The 21,930-nt window shown below is 44.1% G+C and overlaps 1 long non-coding RNA gene across 1 annotated transcript; it reads left to right on the top strand.

Moving 5' to 3' along the window:
* Positions 1-18,112: 18,112 nt before the first annotated feature.
* On the top strand, positions 18,113-21,322 carry LOC122205457. Its single transcript, XR_006196059.1, has 3 exons — positions 18,113-18,274; positions 18,432-18,547; positions 20,841-21,322. It is a non-coding gene; the product is annotated as an uncharacterized LOC122205457 (long non-coding RNA).
* The last annotated feature ends 608 nt before the right edge of the window (positions 21,323-21,930 follow it).

Raw genomic sequence — 21,930 nt, 5'->3', positions numbered from 1 at the left:
ACACCACTCTCCCCAGTCCCCGGCCCTCCGCGCTGTCGCTGGCGAGAGTGTCCCTGACTTTTTCGGCTTGTTGGCCTCTATTACTACGATCTAGTGTTTCTACTGAAAAAAAAAAAAAAAAGTGCGTTGCTCTGTTGCCTCTTACTGGCACCGTCGAGACTCGTTCAGACTGCCGATTGGCTGACGGTCCCGTCAATCTCCCCGCGAAAGCATTAGCGTCAGGCACTTCAGGAAAATGTTACTCGGCGCCTATTAATGCAGAAGTAAACCGTTCTGTAGAAAATCCAAACTATTTGATGAGTTTCGGGGCTTGTAGTTTTTCTTACAGGGCATTATAGACAGCCCTCCCTACACATTAGAATTACTTGGGACTTTGGTCCCTCTAGGTTAGGGCCTGCATTGGGCAATTTTTAAAGCGTTCCTCTATCCCTCTTCCACCTCCATGATTCTGAGGTGCAACAGGGTTGACAGCTACTGCTTTTTTGCTTCTTTGGAACAAGACATTGACCAGAGAAAAGATAAACACAAAATCAGTAAGTAGTTTCTGATCTCAACATTAGTCTAGTTTAAGCTAATTAGACATTGATTTTTTTTTATTCAATAACAAACTATTTCGCGTTCAATTAAACTAAATGCCTATCTTTTTAATGATGGAAAAGTAATCAATCTAACTTGTCAATAAAAAGCTGTATGCCTCACACAACTATGAACTACCCAATGACATCAGATAGGGGTCCAGAGATCAAGAACGATTACTGTATCTGTTGCATCCACACGACTCCTGAAACAGAATGCTACAGGCACCAGCGACATTCAGTTTATTGCAAGGAGAGGCAAGGCAAACCGATCGATCAGGACCAACACTCTTGACCAGAGTGCAGTCTCCAACAGCCAGGGTACATTGTTTTTATAGCCAACCACATCGTATTATTATCACCTGGGAACAGAACAAAGGAATAATTCCCAGGTGGAAACAGTTCAAACAGGCCCTAGCCCCAATCCAATCAAGTGCTAATCCATCCCTTGATAGGATAAGGCTGTTATTTCTTAACCTACAGTGTTAAAACAAAGATGTTATCTCTTAAGGCTACAGGTTAGCCCTACCCTTACATTTCCCTTTTCTTGTCCGTGAATCAATCCCTTGATTCATCATTAGGAACTAAGCCAACATAGTTGGACCTAATCATAATTTTTATTTCACCAACTCACCTCTTGACATACCGTACTAACCAATTGATAGTGCATGGGCCGATAGTTAACCTGAGAAGTAACAATAGCAGTGACCCAGCTATGGTGGTGAGCAGCGATGTGAGCCAGGCAGACCAAGAGTGATACTAATTATTGCTGGCTTCCCTGGCATGTTCCCTGGCTCTAAGATTGTTCCTTACTAAACTCAGTGTCTCGAATTGCTCCGGAATTGTTGGCATGAGACACTATGCACCAACCCTGCCCTTGGAGGTCCCCCTAGGGTTAAAATTGGTCGTGAACCCCAAGGGTACAATGACATCATACATTCGGAGGCCCCAAGTGTGCCCAGTATCTCAGAATGATGAGAAAATAGATGAGCTGGTGTTGGGTTACATGTTCCTTGGCCCGCACATTGGGGGTTCGGGGTTCTAAGGAGAGTAATTAGGGTGTCAAGGTCCCGTCCTGTTAACCAGGGGGCTAGCATCTCACAACCCCATTTGGCACCGTGGTATTGACCCTCTCGTTCACATTTTTTCTATCTGCATCTTAGCCCAATTTCGCTCTAGTGCCCTATTTCCTCATCCACAATTGTTCTCCCCAATGTTCCTGAGAGCTCTTGCCCAGGTTTGCAGCCCCCATTCTTCTTCTACCAGGTCACACAGGTCGAACAAGAAACAAAGCATAGTACTCGAGGCTTTAGATGTTACCACCTTCCCTGTGACAGTGTCACAGGCATGGCCAATAAGACAAGGGGTGCAGTTCTGCACAGTCTCCCAAGTTTTTATACAAACCCAGACAATTATTCCTGCAGCAGTCTTATCTTTAAAGGATCCTCTGGGTGCTTTTTGACCTTCCATCACTGTTCGTTCTCTGGTCCCGTATCAGTCCTGGGTGTTTCCACCTCCTTGCAGTTTTTCTTAACCTGAAAGTGATGAATCCAGGTTCGGACCGTCTATCTTCACAGCCATTGGTGTAGTCAGGATCACGGTGTGTGGTCCTTTCCAGCGCGGCTCCAGGGTTTTAGGTTCGTGCCTCTTGACCCAAACTAAGTCTCCTGGTTGAAAAGGTGGGGAAGTACAGGAGGATGGGCAAAGGCTTCTTTCAAGGCCTTGGTTATTTCCTTTTGTACAAGATGCAGGGCCAGGAGTGAAGCCAACAAGTGGTCCTGTTCTAGCTGTTCCTTTATGTCGTCCCCTAGCCTCAGCAAGATAGGTGGAGGTCTGCCAAATAAGATTTCGTAAGGGGACAATCCCTTGAGAAATGGAGTACTACGCGCTCACAAAAGGCAGAACATTTTGCCAATTTTCGCCAGTCTCAAGGGACAATTTGGTTAAGGTCTCCTTTAGAGTCTGATTCATCCTTTCGACTTGACCCAAGCTCTGGGGTCTATAACGCACAATGTAATTTCCAACTTATTCCCAATGCTCTGGCTAGACCCTGCGATACCTGTGCCCTGAAGGCCAGGCCATTGTCCAATCCTATGCTCAGAGGCAGCCTGAATCTAGGAATTAGTTCATTTAATAATTTTTTAACTGTCACCTGAGCCGTCTCTGATTTAGTGGAGAACGCCTCAACCCACCCAGAAAAGGTGTCCACAAAAACGAGCAGATATTTGTCTCTATATTTCCCTGGTTTGATTTCAGTAAAATCTACTTCCCAAAACCAGCCTGGCTCAGTTCCTCTATCTCTTTTAGCTTCTGAAACCTTATCTGCACCCTGATTTACTTGGGCGCAACTTACACATCTTTCAACCGTCTTCTCAATCTCTTTTCCCAGCCCTTGCACCCTGAACTTTTTCTGCACCAATTCTGCCATCTTTGTTTTTCCCAGATGAGTCTCTTGGTAGAGCAGACACACCATGCGTCGCCCAAGTACAACAGGTAAGATTATCTTACCTTCAGGATCCTGAACCCACTTTCGTCCCAGTATCATACTTCCTGAATGATCAGGAGTCTCGCAGGTTCCCAGATGGCTGTTAGAAGGTGTAGAATTTCGGCTTTATTTTTGATGTCCTTGCCCTCCACTGTGAGGAGGCCGCGCTCTTGATAGATGGACCGTGTACATGCACAGTTGCAAAGTCATTAACTGACTTGTTTTTACCCAAGTTTCAGGGCTTTAGTTAGCACGATGAGCCCTGCGAGCTGGGCTGAGGTTCCCAGGGGAAGGGTCTGTTGCCATAGAACCTCGCGGTCATGGTAACTGCAGCACCGGCTTGCCTTTGCCCTTGAAACCCAAAACTACTGCCGTCTGAAAACATGTTGATATCAGGATCCTGTAGGGGAACGTCCGTGAGATCGGAGCAGAGGGATGAAACTGTCGCTAAGGTCTCTGGGCAAGAATGTAGAGGGGGACCTAGTCCTTCGGGCAGCAAAGTAGCTGGGTTTAAGGCTGCGGGGGCACAAAAATGTATCCGGGACTGGTCAAGCAGCAATGCCTGATACTGGGTAATCCGAGCATTTGATAGCCACCGTTCTGGGGGAGCCCGCAGTAAGGCCTCCACTTCATGGGGCCCCGTAACAGACAATGTCTGTCCCAGGGTTAGTTTATCTGCATCTTTGACTAGTAGCACGGTGGCAGCAATCTGTCGAACGCACGTGGGCCACCCAGAGGCAACTGGGTCTAGCTTTTTGGATAAATAGGCCACTGGTCGGCGCCAAGGTCCCAGGCACGGAGTCAGAACTCCCTTGGCTACCCGCCCTTTCTTGGCTACAAACAAATGGAATGGCTTAGTGGGATCTGGCAAGGCCAAGGCCGGTGGGGTCATGAGAGCCTCTTGTAAAGCTTGGAAGGCTTTAGTTTGAGTCTCCCCCCATGTGAGGGGCTCCAGAGACCCCTTGAGAGTGGCATACAAAGGGGCTGCCAGTTCAGCAAAGCCAGGTATCCATAGTCTGCAGTAGCCTGCTGCCTCCAGGAACTCGCAAAATTGTTTACAAGTTTTAGTATGAGAAATAGAGTCACCAAGATCGCACTTACTTTTTTTTTTTTTAACATTTATTTATTTTTGAGACAGAGAGAGACAGAGCATGAACGGGGGAGGGTCAGAGAGAGAGGGAGACACAGAATCTGAAACAGGCTCCAGGCTCTGAGCAGTCAGCACAGAGCCCGACGCGGGGCTCGAACCCACGGACAGGGAGATCGTGACCTGAGCCGAAGTCCGACGCTTAACCGACTGAGCCACCCAGGTGCCCCAGCACTTACCTTTTTAATGTTGTAACCTAAATGAGTGACCGCAGTGCGACAAATCTGCATTTTGGCTGATACTCAGTATCCCAGTTCTTGCAGAAGACTCAAGAGTTCTTTGGTGGCACTCAGGCATTCTGAATTAGAGGGAGCCACCAGCAAGATATCATCAACATACTGCAACAGAGTTACCTGCAGTTTGAAGATTCGAAATGGTTCTAAATCCTGGTGCAGGGCTTAAGAAGAGTAGGGGAGTTTTTGAATCCCTGGGGAAGTCGCCTCCAGGTGAGCTGTCCGGCTTTTCCCTCTTCAGGATTGGTCCATTCAAATGCAAACAGTGGCTGGCTCTGTGGGGCCAGCAGGATGGCAAAGAAGGAGTCTTTTAAGTCCAGGACTATATAATACACCTGAGAAGGGGGAAGCAGACGAAGGAGAGTATACGGGTTGGGTACAGTGGGATGAATATCCACTACTCTGGAATTTACTGCTCTCAGGTCATGGACTGGCCGAAAATCGGATGAGTTAGACAGGGAGAAGGAAGTATTCCATGGCGACTTGCATGGGGTCAGAATGCCTGAGTCGTGCAAACGCTTGATGTGAACAGCGATTCCCCGCCTAGCCTCCCGGGAGGTAGGATATTGTTTCAGTCTTACCGGAAGTGCGTTCGCCTTAAGTTCCACAATTATCGGGGCTTGATGAATCGCTAGTCCAGGCGGATTGATCTCGGCCCATACCTGGGGAAAGTCTGCCTGGAGACTTTTATGCAGGGGATCGACTGTGTGAACGTTTTCATTGGGCACCGGGGTAAATAGGCCCTCTTCCCCAAGTGGCACAGCCACCATTACTATTGTTGGGCCATCCTGGCCAACTTTAACATGCATACCCCCTTCAGTGAATCTCAAAGAAGCAGTTAGTTTATATAATAGGTCTCTACCCAGTAATCCAGGGTAGGGGCACTCAGGCATGATTGGGAAAGAATGTGTAACAGTTTTACTGCCTAAATCTACTTGTCCTTCAGTGGTCCATTTACAAGTTTGGTACCCAGTCGCTCCTTGCACTAGGATTGCTCCTCGCCTGGTGGGGCCAGGATCTTGTTTTAGAAGGGAAAAGTTTGCCCCTGTGTCCACCAAGAAGGTCTTAGGCTGGTCCCCTATATTAACAATAACCAACGGCTCAGAAGGGGCCACCGAGCCACGGCCCCAGTCGGAATCAGCTTCCATTACAGACACCTGGGGTGGCTGAGTTTTACGCTGGGCTATTGGGGCAATCCTTTTTCCAGTGTCCCTCTTGCTTGCAATATGCACATCAGTTTCTTCCTAGTGGCACTCTAACCCTGTGTCTTTTTTCTTTTTCCCAGACCAGAATTCTTTGGGTGTTTGGGGTCCCCTTCCCTCACGGGCATCCAGGATGGCCGCTACCACCCTAGTCAATTTTTTTGTCTGTCTCTCTTCCCGAGAATCCCTATTGTTAAAAACTTTTTGGGCTATTTCAACTAACTCAGATAAATTTTTCCCTTCAAACCCATCTAATCTTTGCAATTTCTTCCGAATGTCTGGGGCTGCCTGTGAGACAAAGGCCAGGTTTAATGCCCTTCTATTTTCAGGTGCCTCAGGGTCAATAGGGGTAAAGGTACGGTACACTTCCATGAGCCTTTCTAAGAAGGCTGAGGGGCTCTCCTCGGTCCCTTGAACTACTTCAGTTACCTTAGACTTGTTTGTGGGCCGGTGGGCGGCCGCTCGGAGACCTCCCAGTAGAGTCCGGCGAAATAGGGTCAATGATCGCCTACCGTGAGGAGTGTTTGGATCCCAATCTTCAGGGTGTGAGGAAAGAAAGACTTCCTTGAGTAAGGCGGGATCCTCGGTGGGATGCCCGTTTGGCCCCATCACCAATTTCCAGGCCTCACGACGGATCTTATCCCATTCCTCGGTAGTGAAGAGAGCCTGCAAGAGCTGGCAGTCATCCCAAGTTGGCTGATGGGTCACAAATATAGTTTCAAGGAGAGAAATTAATGCTTGGGGTTTTTCTGAGAACGGGGGGGGGGGGGGGGGGGGGGTTGAAGCTTCCAGTTATAAAGGCCGCTAGTAGAAAAGGATACATAAATCATAAAGGGTCGGACATCACCCTGCAGGGGTGGCCCTGGCCGAAGGAGTAAGGTAGCAGGAGGGGGATGGAAGGAGGTTCCTGACTGGGTGTGAGACAGGCTCAGGGGAGTGTCCCGACTCGGGCTTGCCTCGTATTCTCTGGGCAAGAACTATAGGGCCATTTACAAATTTCTTCTTCTTCCTCCGGTGCAGATGGTAAAGGGGGCGGCCGCTTGGTCCCGTCAATATTCTTACCAGGTGGACGGCCTTTAAGCGGCAAAACCTGTGCTTTAGGGAGGTGAGGGGGAAGGAAAGGTTTTAGCCAATCTGGAGGGTTTTCGGTGAGGGTTCTCCATGCCTCAATGTATGGGATTTGATCTTTGTACCTAGAATAGACAATAGCATGAACCTTATGTACCAGAGTAAGGTCAAAGGACCCCTAAGGAGGCCATTTAACCTGAAAGCTGGTCCATTCCACCTCGCAGAGAGCTCGAAAGACTGGCTTCTTGACATGGAAGCTGAGAATTGAGGCAGCTCTCTATAGTCCTGGAAATGGGCTAGTATGAGACTCTGAGAGGTGGGGGTACTCTGATTTTGACCCATGACAAAGATAGGCAGAACCAAGAAGGATGCCCAGACAATCAACAGAAAGAAAACAATTAGGCAAAACTAAGTAGGATGCACAACCAACAGAAAGAAAACAATTAGGCAAAACCAAGTAGGATGCACAACCAACAGAAAGAAAACAATTAGGCAAAACCAAGTAGGATGCACAATCAACAGAAAGAAAATAATTAAGGCATGAACAGAACACATGTTCAAGATCTCGAGGCCAGTGGGCCGCGGCAGCCACATAAAAATAGGATCTTTTCTAACAAAAACCAAGCCAAATGGGATCCACCGGCATCCCTGTAGGAACCCTGACTCTGGGTCTATAGCCGTGTCCAGCAGACCCTTCTTGAGTCATTCAAATGGCACGCCCCAATCCTTACCTCTCCCAATCCCGAGCCTCCTTCCAGGGGTCAGTGGAGCAATCCGAGGAAAGGGCCCTCTTTCAGACCTTTAACTTTCCTGGCCAATGCACCAAATGTTGTATCCACAGGACTCCTGAAACAGCATGCTACGGGCACCAGTGACAGTCACAACAAAGTTTATTGCAATGAGAGGCAAGGCAAACCAGAGCGACACTCTTGACCAGAGTGCGGTCTCGAACAGCTGGGTGCGGGGGTGGGGGGGGGGGGGTGGTACAGCGTTTTTATAGGCGACCACATCGTATTATTATCACCTGGGAACAAAACAAAGAAATAGTTCCCAGGTGGAAACAGTTCAAACAGGCCCTTGCCCCAATCCAACCAAGCGCTAATCCATCCCTTGATTGATAGGATAAGGCTGTTATCTCTTAACCTATAGTGTTAAAACAAAGATGTTATCTCTTAAAGCTACAGGTTAGCCCTATCCTTACAGTATCTTTAAAAAAATAAGGAAGGAAGGAAGGAAGGGAAAAAGACCCAGTGGAATTTAGGCAGCTTTGAAAAAAGGGTCAAACCTAGTCCATGCTGGGTTTCTAGTAGTATGAAGACTTTGGTCCCTGTACCCATGGGGTCTTACCTGTGCACGAAATGAGAAAGTAAACAAGCGTTTGCGGTTCGGGTTATTAGAATAGTTTGCCTGGTCAGGAAAGGAGTAACTGGCTCCAATAGAATTCAGATTTTACTAGGTGAAGCAGAAGCCTAAGGACTGTGTTTGGGGGCCTGAGATAAGGAAACTGAAGGACTCCATAAAAATCTGCTTTTTGCTTATTTTCTGCTTCTATTCTTGTTAGGACCTGCATCCCATCCCATTTTACATATGCTTTGTAATGCAAATAGCATATGTACTCCTTGGAAGGGACTAGGAGTTAAGCATTTCTCTAGTATAGATAACTACTAAGGAAGGACCAAGTGAGAATGACTGGGAGAGGCTATGATATACGTATTCCAGACCACCAGAGCTAAACATCTCAACACCAAGACCCCCTAGCTCCAAGGAATAACACCTGGGACCTTGTCTTGTTCTAACCAGTTCCTGGATGCCTGAGAGTGTAGCAAGATTCTCGCACAGGGAGACAGGACACAGGCTTTTCTGTTCGGGAAGCAACTTTGTCATGCCAGCATGAGCTCAGTGGGTTCTTACCTGAAAAACTGAGCCCCAAGCGCAGCGGGGTATAGCCTTTTATGCAATTTCTACTTGTCTCCCATATGGGGTGACATATAGTCTGATAGGACACAGTCCAAGTTACAGAGTCATGTCACAGCTATGTACATGTGTATAGGAGTTGATCGGGCCACGTTGCCTTACTTTGTTCTGAGGAGGCCTCCACCACATCCCTTAGGGAGGGGCTCTACCACAAGAGGACACATACACCAGATCATAAATAATCCCCAGTAAAACCCCCAGACCCCAAACAAAGACAAGATTCATACTCCTTTCCTTTCTGAGTTTGCTGGTATCTCCTATGCAGATACTCCATCTGTTTCTGCTCTCTTTATATCCTCATAAACTCTGCTCTCACCCCCTGCTAGCTCAGAGTTTGATTTCCATCCTTCGAGAAGCCAAGGATCCTCTTGGCTGGTCCTGAGGGACCCCTCTGGGGTCCTACTGGCATCAGACCCACCTGCTGAAATGTATTGTGTGAGATAATGACACTGATTCTCCCATCTCCCTCCTTTGGCTGCTCTTCTATTGGCAAGCCTTGCATTCAGAGAACCACTAAATGACAAGCAGTGGTTCTTCTAGCCTAAAGCTTGTAAACTAGAGTTTCACAGGCTGTATTTAGTCAACAGATAAGCTTTGTTTGTTTTGGGCAGTATTGGCTGTCCTTTGTGGTTAAAAACAAAATCCAACATTTAAAATAGGATATTTGACATAAAAATGCAGATTATCAACTTCTCTTGAAAATGTTGAAACTCTAGCATCTTCACATTCTTATACTCTGTGGTCACGTTGACTAGGGCTGAGTTGTGCTTCCTCTTTTAGTTCTGTTTACTGTAATCCCCACTAATACCAGTTCCCTCACACTAATTGAGTTTCGTTTGGGTGTCGTCACCTGTGTGTCGTACTACGACAAATCAATCGCTGATTGTAAATGAACATTGTTGGTTGCCTACCCAGAATCCATCTCCCCCCTCACTTTCCTAACAACACAAGCAGGATTTTATTCAAGTATCCATTTAGCCCCCTTCATTCCCTATGTTTTAGAGAAAGCTAACTTCACTTTCATCTCCAAAGATTGTCTTAATATAAATAGTCTCATTCCCCATGCAAAGTCCTAGTCTTTTTTCTTAATTAAAAAAAATTTTTTTTAATGTTTATTTATTTTTGAGACAGAGAGAGACAGAGCATGAATGGGGGGAGGGTCAGAGAGAGAGGGAGACACAGAATCGGAAGCAGGCTCCAGGCTCTGAGCTGTCAGCACAGAGCCCGATGCGGGGCTCGAACTCGTGAACCACAAGATCATGACCTGAGCCAAAGTTGGACACTTAACCGACTGAGCCACCCAGGCACCCCAACAAAGTCCTAGTCTTAACAGTGGACAGTTTAATCAGGGTTAATTGCTTAGACTACTACAACCAAAGCAGTTTATTTCTGAATTTTTTTGTGTGAGAACTGAAACTGCTGGAGCCTTCTTGCCAACAAGCTTAATAATGAAGCCAACACAGAGGTGGGAAGATCTAAGAGAATCTCAGGGAAATGGTGAGGACACTCCTCACTTCAACGCACACTTCGGAGAAAAACTGAGAAGAGGGCACATCTTTGTAGAACCTTTCAATTCTAATCGTGTAGATAACCATATCCTCCAGCTACTGGTAAACTCCATTTTTTCTGAAAGTCCCAGTCAGCCATATGACACCTTGAGAATAAGACTTTTTACTTTACATCTGAAGTAGGTGTCCTGATTCAAACAGGTAGCCTCACCATAAAGAATTGGGGATACGCAATAGATAAAGTGGAGGATGGCAGAGACCTCTCTCAAAGAACATATTCCCTATTTATAACCAGCAACCTCCTGATCAACATCTTAATCGAGAGGGAAAAGAATAGTCCTAGAAGAATAAGTTTGGCCCTCATGAACAGTAGACCAGCATTTGCTATCCTGTCCTATGGCCTGTCTTTGTTAACTACACAATTCTGCCACGAGGTGGCAGCAGGTGACATGCTTTCATCCCCAGTTTCTCTCCTAAAGCTTCACTGCTGAGTACCCTACTGTATTACTCTTTGGTCACATCTTCAATTTCACTCTCAGAAACCTGGCCAACTACTTACGGTGAGCTTAATGCTCTCCTAAAGGACAAAATTAAGATGCTTAGGATTTTTTAGTTACCATTTGTCTATGCTCCCTTTAAATGCTCCGCTAGAAGATTATTATTTTATCTCTATGCATTCAAATATTCCATGAACTCTAGATTGGGCTATTTGTGTGCTAAACATAATTCCTTTACTTATCCTTACTTTTAGTCAAGTATTTTATCTAGTGTGACATCACTTGTCAACTATAAGCATATAGGTTCCATGGCCCCTGCTCTAGGCTTAGTGAATCAGAATCTCCAGAGGAAAATTCTCTGGAAATGCAAGTTCTTACTTTTGTTAACTATGCCCCCCTTAGGGACACATTTGAGAACACTGCCCCGAGTGAGGCTATCCAGCCCTGTCTGACTGAGAGTGTTCTGCAGAAAAGAGTTCCTTCCTCTTGTCCTCAGCTTTCCCCTCCCTCATAGACATTCAGCATTGCCACGTCTTTCTTCTTCCCCACACTTCTGTCTTCTCCCCAGATCTCCGAGCCTACTATGTTATGCCCTCTTTGTATGATTTCTTCAGATCATGCTTGTGGCTTTAGTCCAGGGAGCCAGCAAGCTTGAGAGCTGATATAGTCACAAATTGTCAGAGAAGCCACCCTTCACTTTATACTCTCCTAAAAAGCTACGTTGTGTCTGTTATAGTCACATAATTGGTCTTCTACGTTTCTATGCCATGTGACATTCTATGTTTACATTACTAATATTTTTATAATTTTGATCTCTATTATGTTGACAGCACACCACAGCATCCACTGGATGACCAAAGGATAGGGATAAGCAGTGCTGGAGGTCCAAAACTATGACTTCAAAGAATGTCACTTTGGAGTCTTGCTAAGAGACACAGAGGTCTGGGCTCCCACCTGCCTCTTGCAAATGGATGTGGAGTCTTGCTGAAAGGTGGTCCTATTCCCAGCACACAGGCACTCCCTTGATCCCTCAGATGGTGATTCGTTAAGAGATTATTGTATTTTACTCCAAAGTTATGGGCTGTTTTTACCCTTGCAGAGGGGAGGATGGAAGAAGTGTCCATTACCCAACACTTTCTTTTTTTTTTCTTTTTAATTTATTTTGAGAGCACGAGAAAGAGAGCACGAGCAGGGAAGGTACAGAGAGAGAGGGAGAGAGAGAATCCCAAACAGGATTCTAGGCAACACAGAGCCCAACAAGAAGCTCAATCCCACGAACCGTGAGATCATGACCTGAACTGAAATCAAGATTCAGACGCTCAACAGACTGAGCCACTCAGGCTCCCCTTTTAGTTACTTATTTATTTTTATTACCAACAGTTTTCAACAACCCAGCGCTATGGACTGAATTGTGTCCCCCCAGAACTCATGTGATCCCCAACCCAATGTTGTTGCAGGATTTTTTACCACCATACCCAGGATTCATTGCTCCCACTTCGAAGAATGAAGTGGTGGACACAAAATGAGCAGCAGGCAAAAGTTTATTAGCATACCTCTCTTTTCTATTGTCCTTTCTTATTTCTTTCTGGAAAAACTTCAATCTGCTGTTCCTCAGCTTTATCCATTCTGCTATTTCACCTATTTTTCATACCCAATATTTCTCCTTAATTCCATTTTTGTTTACATTTTCTTCTTCTTTGATATTAACATCTTCTCTTATCTCTTTTAGTATGTTTACTAAAAGTAGTATGCTTACTACTTTAAAATTGTTGGTCTATTTGCTCTGTTACCTTATGATAGAATTTATAATCCAGCACATTCCTTGTGGTTTCTTTTGGTTGTTTTTTTTTTTTTTTTGATGTTTATTTTTTAGAGAGAGTGAGCAAGTAGAAGAGGAATAGACAGAGACGATCAGAGGATCTGCGCTGACAGCAGAGAGCCCAACGTGGGGCTTGAACTCACAAACCGTGAGATCATGACCTGAGCTGAAGTCAGAAACTTAACCAACTGAGCCACCCAGAAGCCCGTGTCTTTCTTTTGAAATAGTTATTCTTCTGGGGCGCCTGGGTGGCTCAGTTGGCTAAGCTTCCGACTTCAGCTCAGGTCATGATCTCACAGTTCATGGGTTCAACCCCGCACCAGGGCTCGGATTCTGTGTCTCCCTCTCTCTCTGCCCCATCCCCACTCATGCTCTATCTCTCTCTGTCTTAAAAAGAAATAAAACATTAAAAAAAAATTGAAATAGTTATTCTTCTCCAATCTCATGTTATTTTGGCCTGTGGGCTTATTTTCCCCTGTGTATGTATCAGGCAACATACCAGGGAGAAGGACAGTCCTCATGTCAGCTCCTGGTTACAGTGAAATGAGTGGAGAGCCCTGGCACCAAATACGTCTGAGCTAATCACATTCCCTTTTCAAAATAATTTCTCAGGTCAAAGCTCCAACTTTTCCTCCCAGGGTGAAAAGCATTTGGGAGAGATACTTTTCAAAACTGTTGCTCACTGGTCCTGGAGTTTGGAAGGGGAAGGGTGGGAAAGTAATTGCTCAGAGGGAGTCAATCCCATCTATTTCCTCCTCACACACAGAAGACTCTGGCCCCACTGTGTAATCTTGACATCTGGGCCAGAGCCCCGAGTCCCCGCAGGGAGAGGTACAGGCCAGCTGTGGGGCTAGTTCAGTGTCTTGTCAGGAACCACAGCAGAACCTATAGCCAGCCCATCTCCACTGTCCCCTGCCTCCAGCTGCTTTCCATTCTCCAACATTCAGTTGGTCTTACCTCCTCACCCACTCATCCCTTATACCGACTTTGCCTTTATTCTATTTGCTCTTTAACTTGCTCCAGTCTGGCTTCTACCCCCAACACTCTACTGAGAGACTGCTGTATTCAGCATCATAGTAGACTCCAGCCTTTTTGCTAATCCATGTTGTGTCCTCATCTTTAACACATTGACACAATTAATTAATCCCTCCTTGAAGAACCTTCTCTTGGTTTCAATGATGCCATCACGGCATCCAACTTTTCTTCCTGCCTCACAGACTCTTCTTCTCAGGCTCATTTGATTGCTTCCTATACTACCACCTAACAGCTGTCAGATGGCCCTGAGCACTCAGCTGGCCATAGAAGGTAGATAGTGAAGGGGAGCCTGCCAGTAATTTTCATTCAATTTATAGCGATTAGAGTGATCTTTTAAAAGCACATTTTTTTAAATATGAAATGTATTGTCAAATTGGTTTCCATACAACACCCAGTGCTCATCCCAACAGGTGCCCTCCTCCATACGCATCACCCACCCTCCCCCTAAAAGCACAAATTGAATAATGCTATCTCCTGGCTTCCCATTGCACTTGGGAGTAAAATCGAATCATGTGGTTATGGCTTATAAGATTTGCATGGCCTGCTTACTCTCCCCACATACTCATTAAGCTCCGACCCTATCCAGGCTCAGAGCTTTCTATTTTATTTTATTTTTTAAGTTTACTTATTTATTTTGAGAGAGAGAGAGAAAACACAAGTAGGGGAGGGGCAGAGGGAGAGGAAGAGAGAGAATCCCAAGCAGGCTCCTTGCTGTCAGTTATTCACCTCTCCTGGGATCATGACTTCAGCCAAAATCAAGAGTCAGACTTTTAACTGACTGAGCCACCCAAGGGGCCCCAGACCTTTCTATTTTAATTACTGCTATCTCTCTGGAACTTATGGTGGTGCCTGACAAATAGTAGATATTTGTAGTAAGCTGAATAATGGCCCCCAAAGATATCCACATTCTAATACCTGGAACCTGTAACTATGTTACTTTATATGGCAAAGAGACTTTGCAGATGTAATTAACTTAAGGACCTTGAGATGAGGAGATAAGAATGTTTCTGTGCCCCCAAAATTCATATGTTGAAACCCTAATGCCCCAAAGTCATGGTATTAGGAGGTGAGGCCTTTGGGAGGTGATTAGGTCATGAGGGCAGAGGGATTAGTGTCCTTACAAAAGAGACTCCAGAGAGCTGGCTTGCCCTTCTGCCATCTGAAGTTACAGTAAGAAGATGGCTATCAATGAGGAAGCTGGTCCTCACGAGACACCAAATTTGCCAACACCATGATCTTGGACTTCCCAGACTCCAGAACAGTGAGGAATGTGTTTGTTATTCCTAAACCACCAGTCTATGACAGTTTGTTACAGCAGCCCCAATGGACTAAAACAGGGAGAGTATCCTGGAATACCCTGGTGAGCTCTGAATGTAAGCACAAGGGCTCTTAATAAGAGGGAGGCAGGAAGATTAAAGGAGGAAGAAAATGATGTGCTGATGGAAGAAGGGAAGAAAAGGCGATGTGATACATGGCCATGAGCCAAGAATGTGGGCAGCCTGTAGAATCTGGAAAAGATCAGGAAGCAGATTCTTCCCTGAAGCCTCCAGAAAGAACCAGCTCTGCTGACATCTTGATTTTGGTCCAGAAGACAGACTTCTGACCTTCAGAATTGTAAGAGATTACATTTGTGTTTGTTTCAGATTTGTGGTAATGTGTTACAATAGCAATAGGAAACTAACATAGTGCAGAAAGAATGGGTCGGAGGGTTGAATGAATTTAAAATATCATTGCTTTAGGGGCACCTGGGTGGCTCAGTCAGTTGAGTGTCCGACTTCAGCTCAGGTCATGATCTCACAGCTTGTGAGTTCGAGCCCTGCATCGGGCTCTGTCCTGACAGCTCAGAGCCTGGAGCCTGCTTCAGATTCTGTCTCCCTCTCTCTCTCTGCCCTCCTCTGCTCATGCTCTCTCTCTGTCTCAAAAATAAATAAACATTAAAATATCATTGCTTTATATGTATGTCCAAATACGGTATCTCTGAGCCACCCCTCCCCAACGCAGAAACAGTCCCAGTCTGAGTGTCCTCTGGTTATTTTGGGGAATGAGTTCCCAACTACGGTTGTTCCTATGCCCCCTTAGTGAAAAGCGATGGGGAAAATGATGGAGACCTGACTTCACTACAGTCTGTTCTATTTCTGACTCTGATCAGAGTGTCTCTTCCCAGGTTAGTGGGTAGGATGAGACACATGTCATCCTGTTCCCTTTTGTTTTCCCTTGTCTTTGTTCACCCTGCCTCCGACCCAAATGTTCTCCTCTAGTTCCAAAATAAAAGCCTCAGCATTGCAATGATGCAAATACACGATGGTGGAAAATTGCAGTGAGGTCACTGCTGGCTTCAAACAGTCAAAAACGTCCTGTTACACACACACACACACACACACACACACACACACACACTCCCCACAGATTGAGAGAGAGAGAAAGAGATGGGAACACATAAAGATATTCATAACTGTTTAATTTGGCTTAGACTTTTTACTTTCAGTAAATTTTGATTTTCTTTTTACTTGACTGTACTTGTAAATTTTTCACAATGAGCATAAATTATTTGTAAAATAAGTAAACTTTGGGGTGCGTGGGTGGCTCAGTTGATTAAGTGTCAGACTTTGGCTCAGGTCATGATCTCATGGTTCGTGAGTTTGAGCTCGCATCAGGCTCTGTGCTGACAGCTCAGAGCCTGGAGCCTGCTTCGGATTCTGTGTCTCCCTCTCTCTCTGCCCCTCCCCGGCTCATGCTCCCTCTCAAAAATAAATAAACATTTAAAAAACAAATAAAATAAAATAAGTCAACTTTATAACAGAAAACATATCAATTAGGTACAAGCTATTTTTAGAACCATGGTGGGGTTGCTACCAAGCCAAGAGTTTGACAAAAATATGAGAGGAATATAAATTGTCAGCACTGCCGCAGAGTCTTAATACAATCAGGTGATGGAAGTTAGTAATGCAAATTAGGCAACGAAAATTGTTTCTAAGAGGCGTGCACCAGCAAATCCCCAGTACACAGAGTGGCATCATGACTGTAACAGACTGCTTAGCATATACGTAAGTGACGTGGATCCTCATGGAAGCACCTCCGAGTCCTCAAACCCTGATGTGCATCTGATTCCTAGTCCCGAATTTTTGACCCAGTATCTTCCGCTTCCCTGAGAAGCTAAAACAACCCTCCTCAGTTAGATGAGTGGCTTTTTAGTCCTGGGAAGATTTATAATTAACTACAGAGAAAATGAATTAAATTAAACACATAGTATTAATACTTTCATTTAACTCAGGAGAATCTGTGTGTGTCTACAATGTTTAAGAGAATCTGGCAGTCAGTCATCATTGTAAGTTGAAAGACATAGAAGAATTTGATTCAATGTAGAAACTTCATTGAATGTTACAAGACTTTAGAGGCATTCTATACAGGAAGGTATTAGATGTTCAAAAGTTGTTTAAATACTTTGTAAGCTTTTTGCTTATGAAAGTGTTGTGTTTACTGTCAGGTAACTAAAACATGTAAGAAAATCAAACATATTTAAATGTACAAATGTAATTTAAAATCAACTAATTAAAAAGAAAAATTGCTTATTTACATATAAAACTATCAGATGTATAAACAGAACAGATTTATAAATTAAATTTACAGAGTTAAAAAAAGATAGGTTTTAAGAATTTCCACATTAATATATTCACCTTATTTTCAATCCATGTAACTGCAGGTATTCCTTAATAGGCAGAAAAGCCCCCCCCCCCCAACATTAAAAAAACACAAACTCTCATTATCATAACTAAATTCTTATAGCAACAATAGAAGAAAATGAAATCTCAGGTTTCAAAAAAGTGGTGTCATGTATATTATATTTAAATCGGAAATTTTAAAAAATGTATGCCAATCACATAAAAACTTAGTTTGACATCCCTCTAGAATTTTTTTTTTTTTTTTAGTTTATTTTGAGAAAGAGAGAGCACACACACAAGTGAGCAGGGTAGGGGCTGAAAGAGGGAGAGAGAGAGAATTCCATGCAGGCTTCACACAGTCAGCACAGAGTCTGATGTGGGGCTCGAACTCACGAATCCAAGATCATGACCTGATCTGAAATCAAGGGCTGGACACCCAACCAACTGAGCCACTCAGGCGCCCTGACATCCCTCTAGAAATTTGAATAAATTATCACTCACGAACTCTGGGTCTAAAATAAACTGGACATCAGACAGTAAAAATAAGCACAGTTTAAAATCAGACTCATGGCAAAAATACCATACTGTAGTTCTTTAATCAACTATTGCTTGTAGATACCAAGGATCAACTATAGTCCCCACCTGATCAAGGCTACCTCAAAGGATAATACACACAGGTAGTATCCAAACCTACTTACAATCGGTTCCTTCATTTCCTCATTCATTCATTCCAAAAACACCCATTATAAGTAACTGGTGTATGACAAGACTGCTCTAGGTCCACAGGGAACTCATTTTCCAGACAGGTAATCCTCCCCAGGGCAGGAGCTATTGTCCGAGGCTAGGTCATAAATGGCTTTAACTGTCATGAAAATGAGCTTGAACTTTCAGTCTGGTGGAGTGTGTTAAACTGGAGAGAAACCTGATCTGGTTAATGTTTTTAGAAAATTCACTGGGTTAGCCCTCTGGAGGTTTGTTTAGAGTCCAAAGATTACAAAGCCTAAGATTGAATAGGAGACTATTACCAGGTGAGAGATGCTGACTTTTATCTATGCTCCGCTGTCAAAATCAGGTGAGCAGAGTAAGGGGTCTCACTATTCAGATTCCAAATGTTAGTTCTGGATAATCAAAGTTTACCTGTAATAAACATAGATTAGAATGTCTACTTTGGGACTTAACCCTGGATGGTCTCTGCTTTTTGGGCTTTTTCTCTTTTGTGAAATGGGAAGAATCCAAGATTAGGTGATGGTTAGAGGTTACCATGACAGAATTTCCAGTGTCAAGGGTGGTGAGCAACTGGAGATCCTTCTCGCTGCAGATGAAGAAGGACGCCAAAAGCGTTCAGGTAAGTTGTAGGCACTTCTTGGGACATGGTCTGCAGTGAGTCTTTAATGAAATGTTTATGGTGTTTTGGTAAAGTAACAGTTTCAATAAGGTTTTTCCTCACAACTCACAAAGATTCTTTTTTTAAATGCTTTTTTTTTTTTTGAGAGAGAGAGAGAGAGAGAGAGAGAGCACGAGAGGAGGGGAGGGGCAGAGAGAGAGGAGGGCAGAGGATCCAAAGCAGGCTCTGGGCTGACAGCAGAGAGCCCGATGTAGGGCTCAAACGCAGGAACTGTGAGATCATGACCTGAGCCAGTCAGAAGCCCAACCGACTGAGCTACCCAGGCACCCCACAGCTCACAAAGATTCTTTGCTTTTTTTTTTTTTTCAAAGATTCTTTGCTTGACCAAACTTAAGTCAGCCTCCTCAATCTTCTCCTAAGCCCTTCTGTACACTTCCTTGTAAAATCCAGTGTTAGCAAGAATCTTGCTAAATTAGTTTGGCAAGAAACCCCACCCTCGATATCTGATCATCGTGGCCTATTTTTAGCATGGATCCTGTCAAGTACCTTTAGCCAGAGTCACTCTTTGCACATGATGCTTCCTCTTAGTGATTTGCTATCCACCATTCCCTATCCTGTTTCTTGGCTATAAATTCCCATTTGTCCATGCTATGTTCAGAGTTGAGCTTAATTCCCTTCTGTAAGACTCCATGTCAGGGGGTCCCTGTACCTATCATCATGGCTCCCCTTGACGCCTTACCATCTTCAATAAGTGCCATTGAATAATTTTTTCTTTAACACACCCAAAGGGATGGATGAGTAAGAATCATAGCTGTGAACCTTAAAAGGATCTCTTAGAAGGATCTTCTATTGTGAGAGATGGAAGCTGTTGTCAGGGTTCTGGTTTCCATGTTGGGTGGTGATTTCAAGGGCATTTCTTATTATTGTTGCTAATAGATAGAAGTCCTTATATAGACACGTAATGAGAACTATGATTAATCTCTCCCTGTGACCCCCAAGTCCAAATTTTATAAAAACAAGAAGAAAATGAAAGAGAAAATTAAAGAGAAAAGAGAAACCCAGTCTTTCCTAGATTACCACTCTTCCTGCCTCTCCCTAGAATCTCTTGATTTATTACCTTTCATAAAATACCTTCATGGCTGTTCCGCTTTGGGTTTTAATCTGAAAAAATGGCTCCCTATTACTCTTGTATGTAGTTATTATTATCTATGCCTAATGATAATCACATAAAATAAAAATAAACACCCTTTAAACTACCATTCAACATGCAAATTAGAGTCTTTCTATATGATTTTAACAAATTGAGTATGAAACAACTTCAAACAATTGTGTGTTTCTCTTCATATTGGATGAAGTTTAATCACATATAATTTTTAAAAACCAAAATAACAACAACAAAAATGTGTTAACCTCTCATGTAAAAGAAGTCTGGAAGTAGGAGGTCTGCGACTGGTCCAGGAAATGGGAATAGCTTCCCAATCTCCTGTCTGTGACAGGTGCAACTGTCAGCCTGCACTCTGAGCGAGGAGCCTAAGTTGGGGCTTGAACTCACGATCCTGAGATCGAGACCTGAGCCGAGACCAAAAGTCTGGATACTTAATCGACTGAGCCACCCAGGCACCCCCTGGGCATTCCTAATGACAGACTCCATGAGAGCGTGACATACACCTCATTCTTATCTCATTCTCATCCATGGTGTTGGCACTGTCAGAACAGTACTTCAGTAAATACTGCTTGTAAAATGGAGGCTGACTGGATGCTCAGGGGGACAGATGGGCGTTCAGATAGATGGATACAAGATTCCATGGGAACTTAATATCTAGTACCAACTCTGCTGACATAAGAAGAAATCACATGAGCATTCATTGGCTTTACTGCCTTACCTTGTGACCACTGAATAGACGTTTCAGAGTAGGTGTCTGCAAACCAGACTAAGTATTTCAGGCTTTTGCATCGTAAGGTCTCTGCCACAACTATTCAACTCATGATAGCAGCCATAGACCCATGTAAATGAATGACCACGTGCCAGTAACACTGAAATTTGGATTTCATATAATTTTCACATGTCTCAAAATGTCCTTCTGTTTATTTTTTAACCATTCAGTATTATAAAAAACCATTCTTGGTTTGTGGACTGCACAAAAACAGGCAGTGAGTTGTAGTTTGCTAACCCTCAGCCTACAAAGGCAAACTGACCCAGAATTAGAAGCACTAAGAAAGGTAATAAAACAATGAGGTGAGAACCCTGGGAGCTGGCTTTCACTTTTCTTTGGCTTTCCTTTTTCTTCCCCAGGATCATTCCACTTGCCTTTCCTCGGGTCCTCTTCCTCGGAATTGGTCTTCAACCAACGTGCACATTTTCTCATACCACAAGCGTTACATCATTCAGAATGGTTTTGCTTAAAATAGGTTACTGGGAGACTGAAAAACATTTGAGACCCAAAGTAATAGCTTTCTAATGAAGGGCTTTCGTGCACTGAGAGACATCATTTCCTTAATGTGAATAAATCTGTGTGCCCACGTGATGGAATATTATGTTGGCTTCTATTCCTCTCCCAAAAGAAACATGCTTCCTGTTTGCAAGACTTCGGGTAGCCCTGAGGGCAGGAACAGATTTACATACCTCTGCTTGAACAAGTAGTGATGACTTATCTGAGGGGAAAGAATATTCTGCAGTTCTCGTTTGGAGACTGAGTTGGCTTGAGGCCTCACTGCTGTTTTTAAGAAGTGCTTAGACTTTAGGTAGTTTCATTCATGATAGGTGAATAAAATAAAAGTTACAATGTATGACAGATTACATTTTCAAATACCACTTAAATGGGCATTTATTGGGGCGCCTGGGTGGCGCAGTCGGTTAAGCGTCCGACTTCAGCCAGGTCACGATCTCGCGGTCGGTGAGTTCGAGCCCCGCGTCGGGCTCTGGGCTGATGGCTCGCAGCCTGGAGCCTGTTTCCGATTCTGTGTCTCCCTCTCTCTCTGCCCCTCCCCCGTTCATGCTCTGTCTCTCTCTCTATCCCAAAAATAAATAAAAAACGTTGAAAAAAAAAATGGGCATTTATTATATACTTAGTGAAAACTTGGCTCTTCCACAGTAAACCCTAAGTTATCACCTTCAGCTCTCACCTAGTTATTTTTGGATCTTTTATTAATTAAACCTCTGTGGCCTGTTAACTAAGTGATTTCTGAGAGATGAAGCTCACAAATGACCTCTCTCAATGCATGAAAGCCCTTCATTAGTAATGATAGCCACTTTTCAGACATCTCTTTCATAATGCTCTTCTCCCTTTGCTCAGCTCTCTTTTATGTTCTGTGCAAAATTTTTAACCTTCTCATGTAAAAGAAGTTCTGGAAGTAGGCTTACCTCCTTCTCATCTACGGTGTTG

Source organism: Panthera leo, chromosome D4, assembly GCF_018350215.1.
Source record: "Panthera leo isolate Ple1 chromosome D4, P.leo_Ple1_pat1.1, whole genome shotgun sequence".
NCBI lineage: Eukaryota > Metazoa > Chordata > Mammalia > Carnivora > Felidae > Panthera > Panthera leo.
Note: the sequence above shows the minus strand (reverse complement) of the source record. Positions and strands in the feature narration are given on the sequence as shown.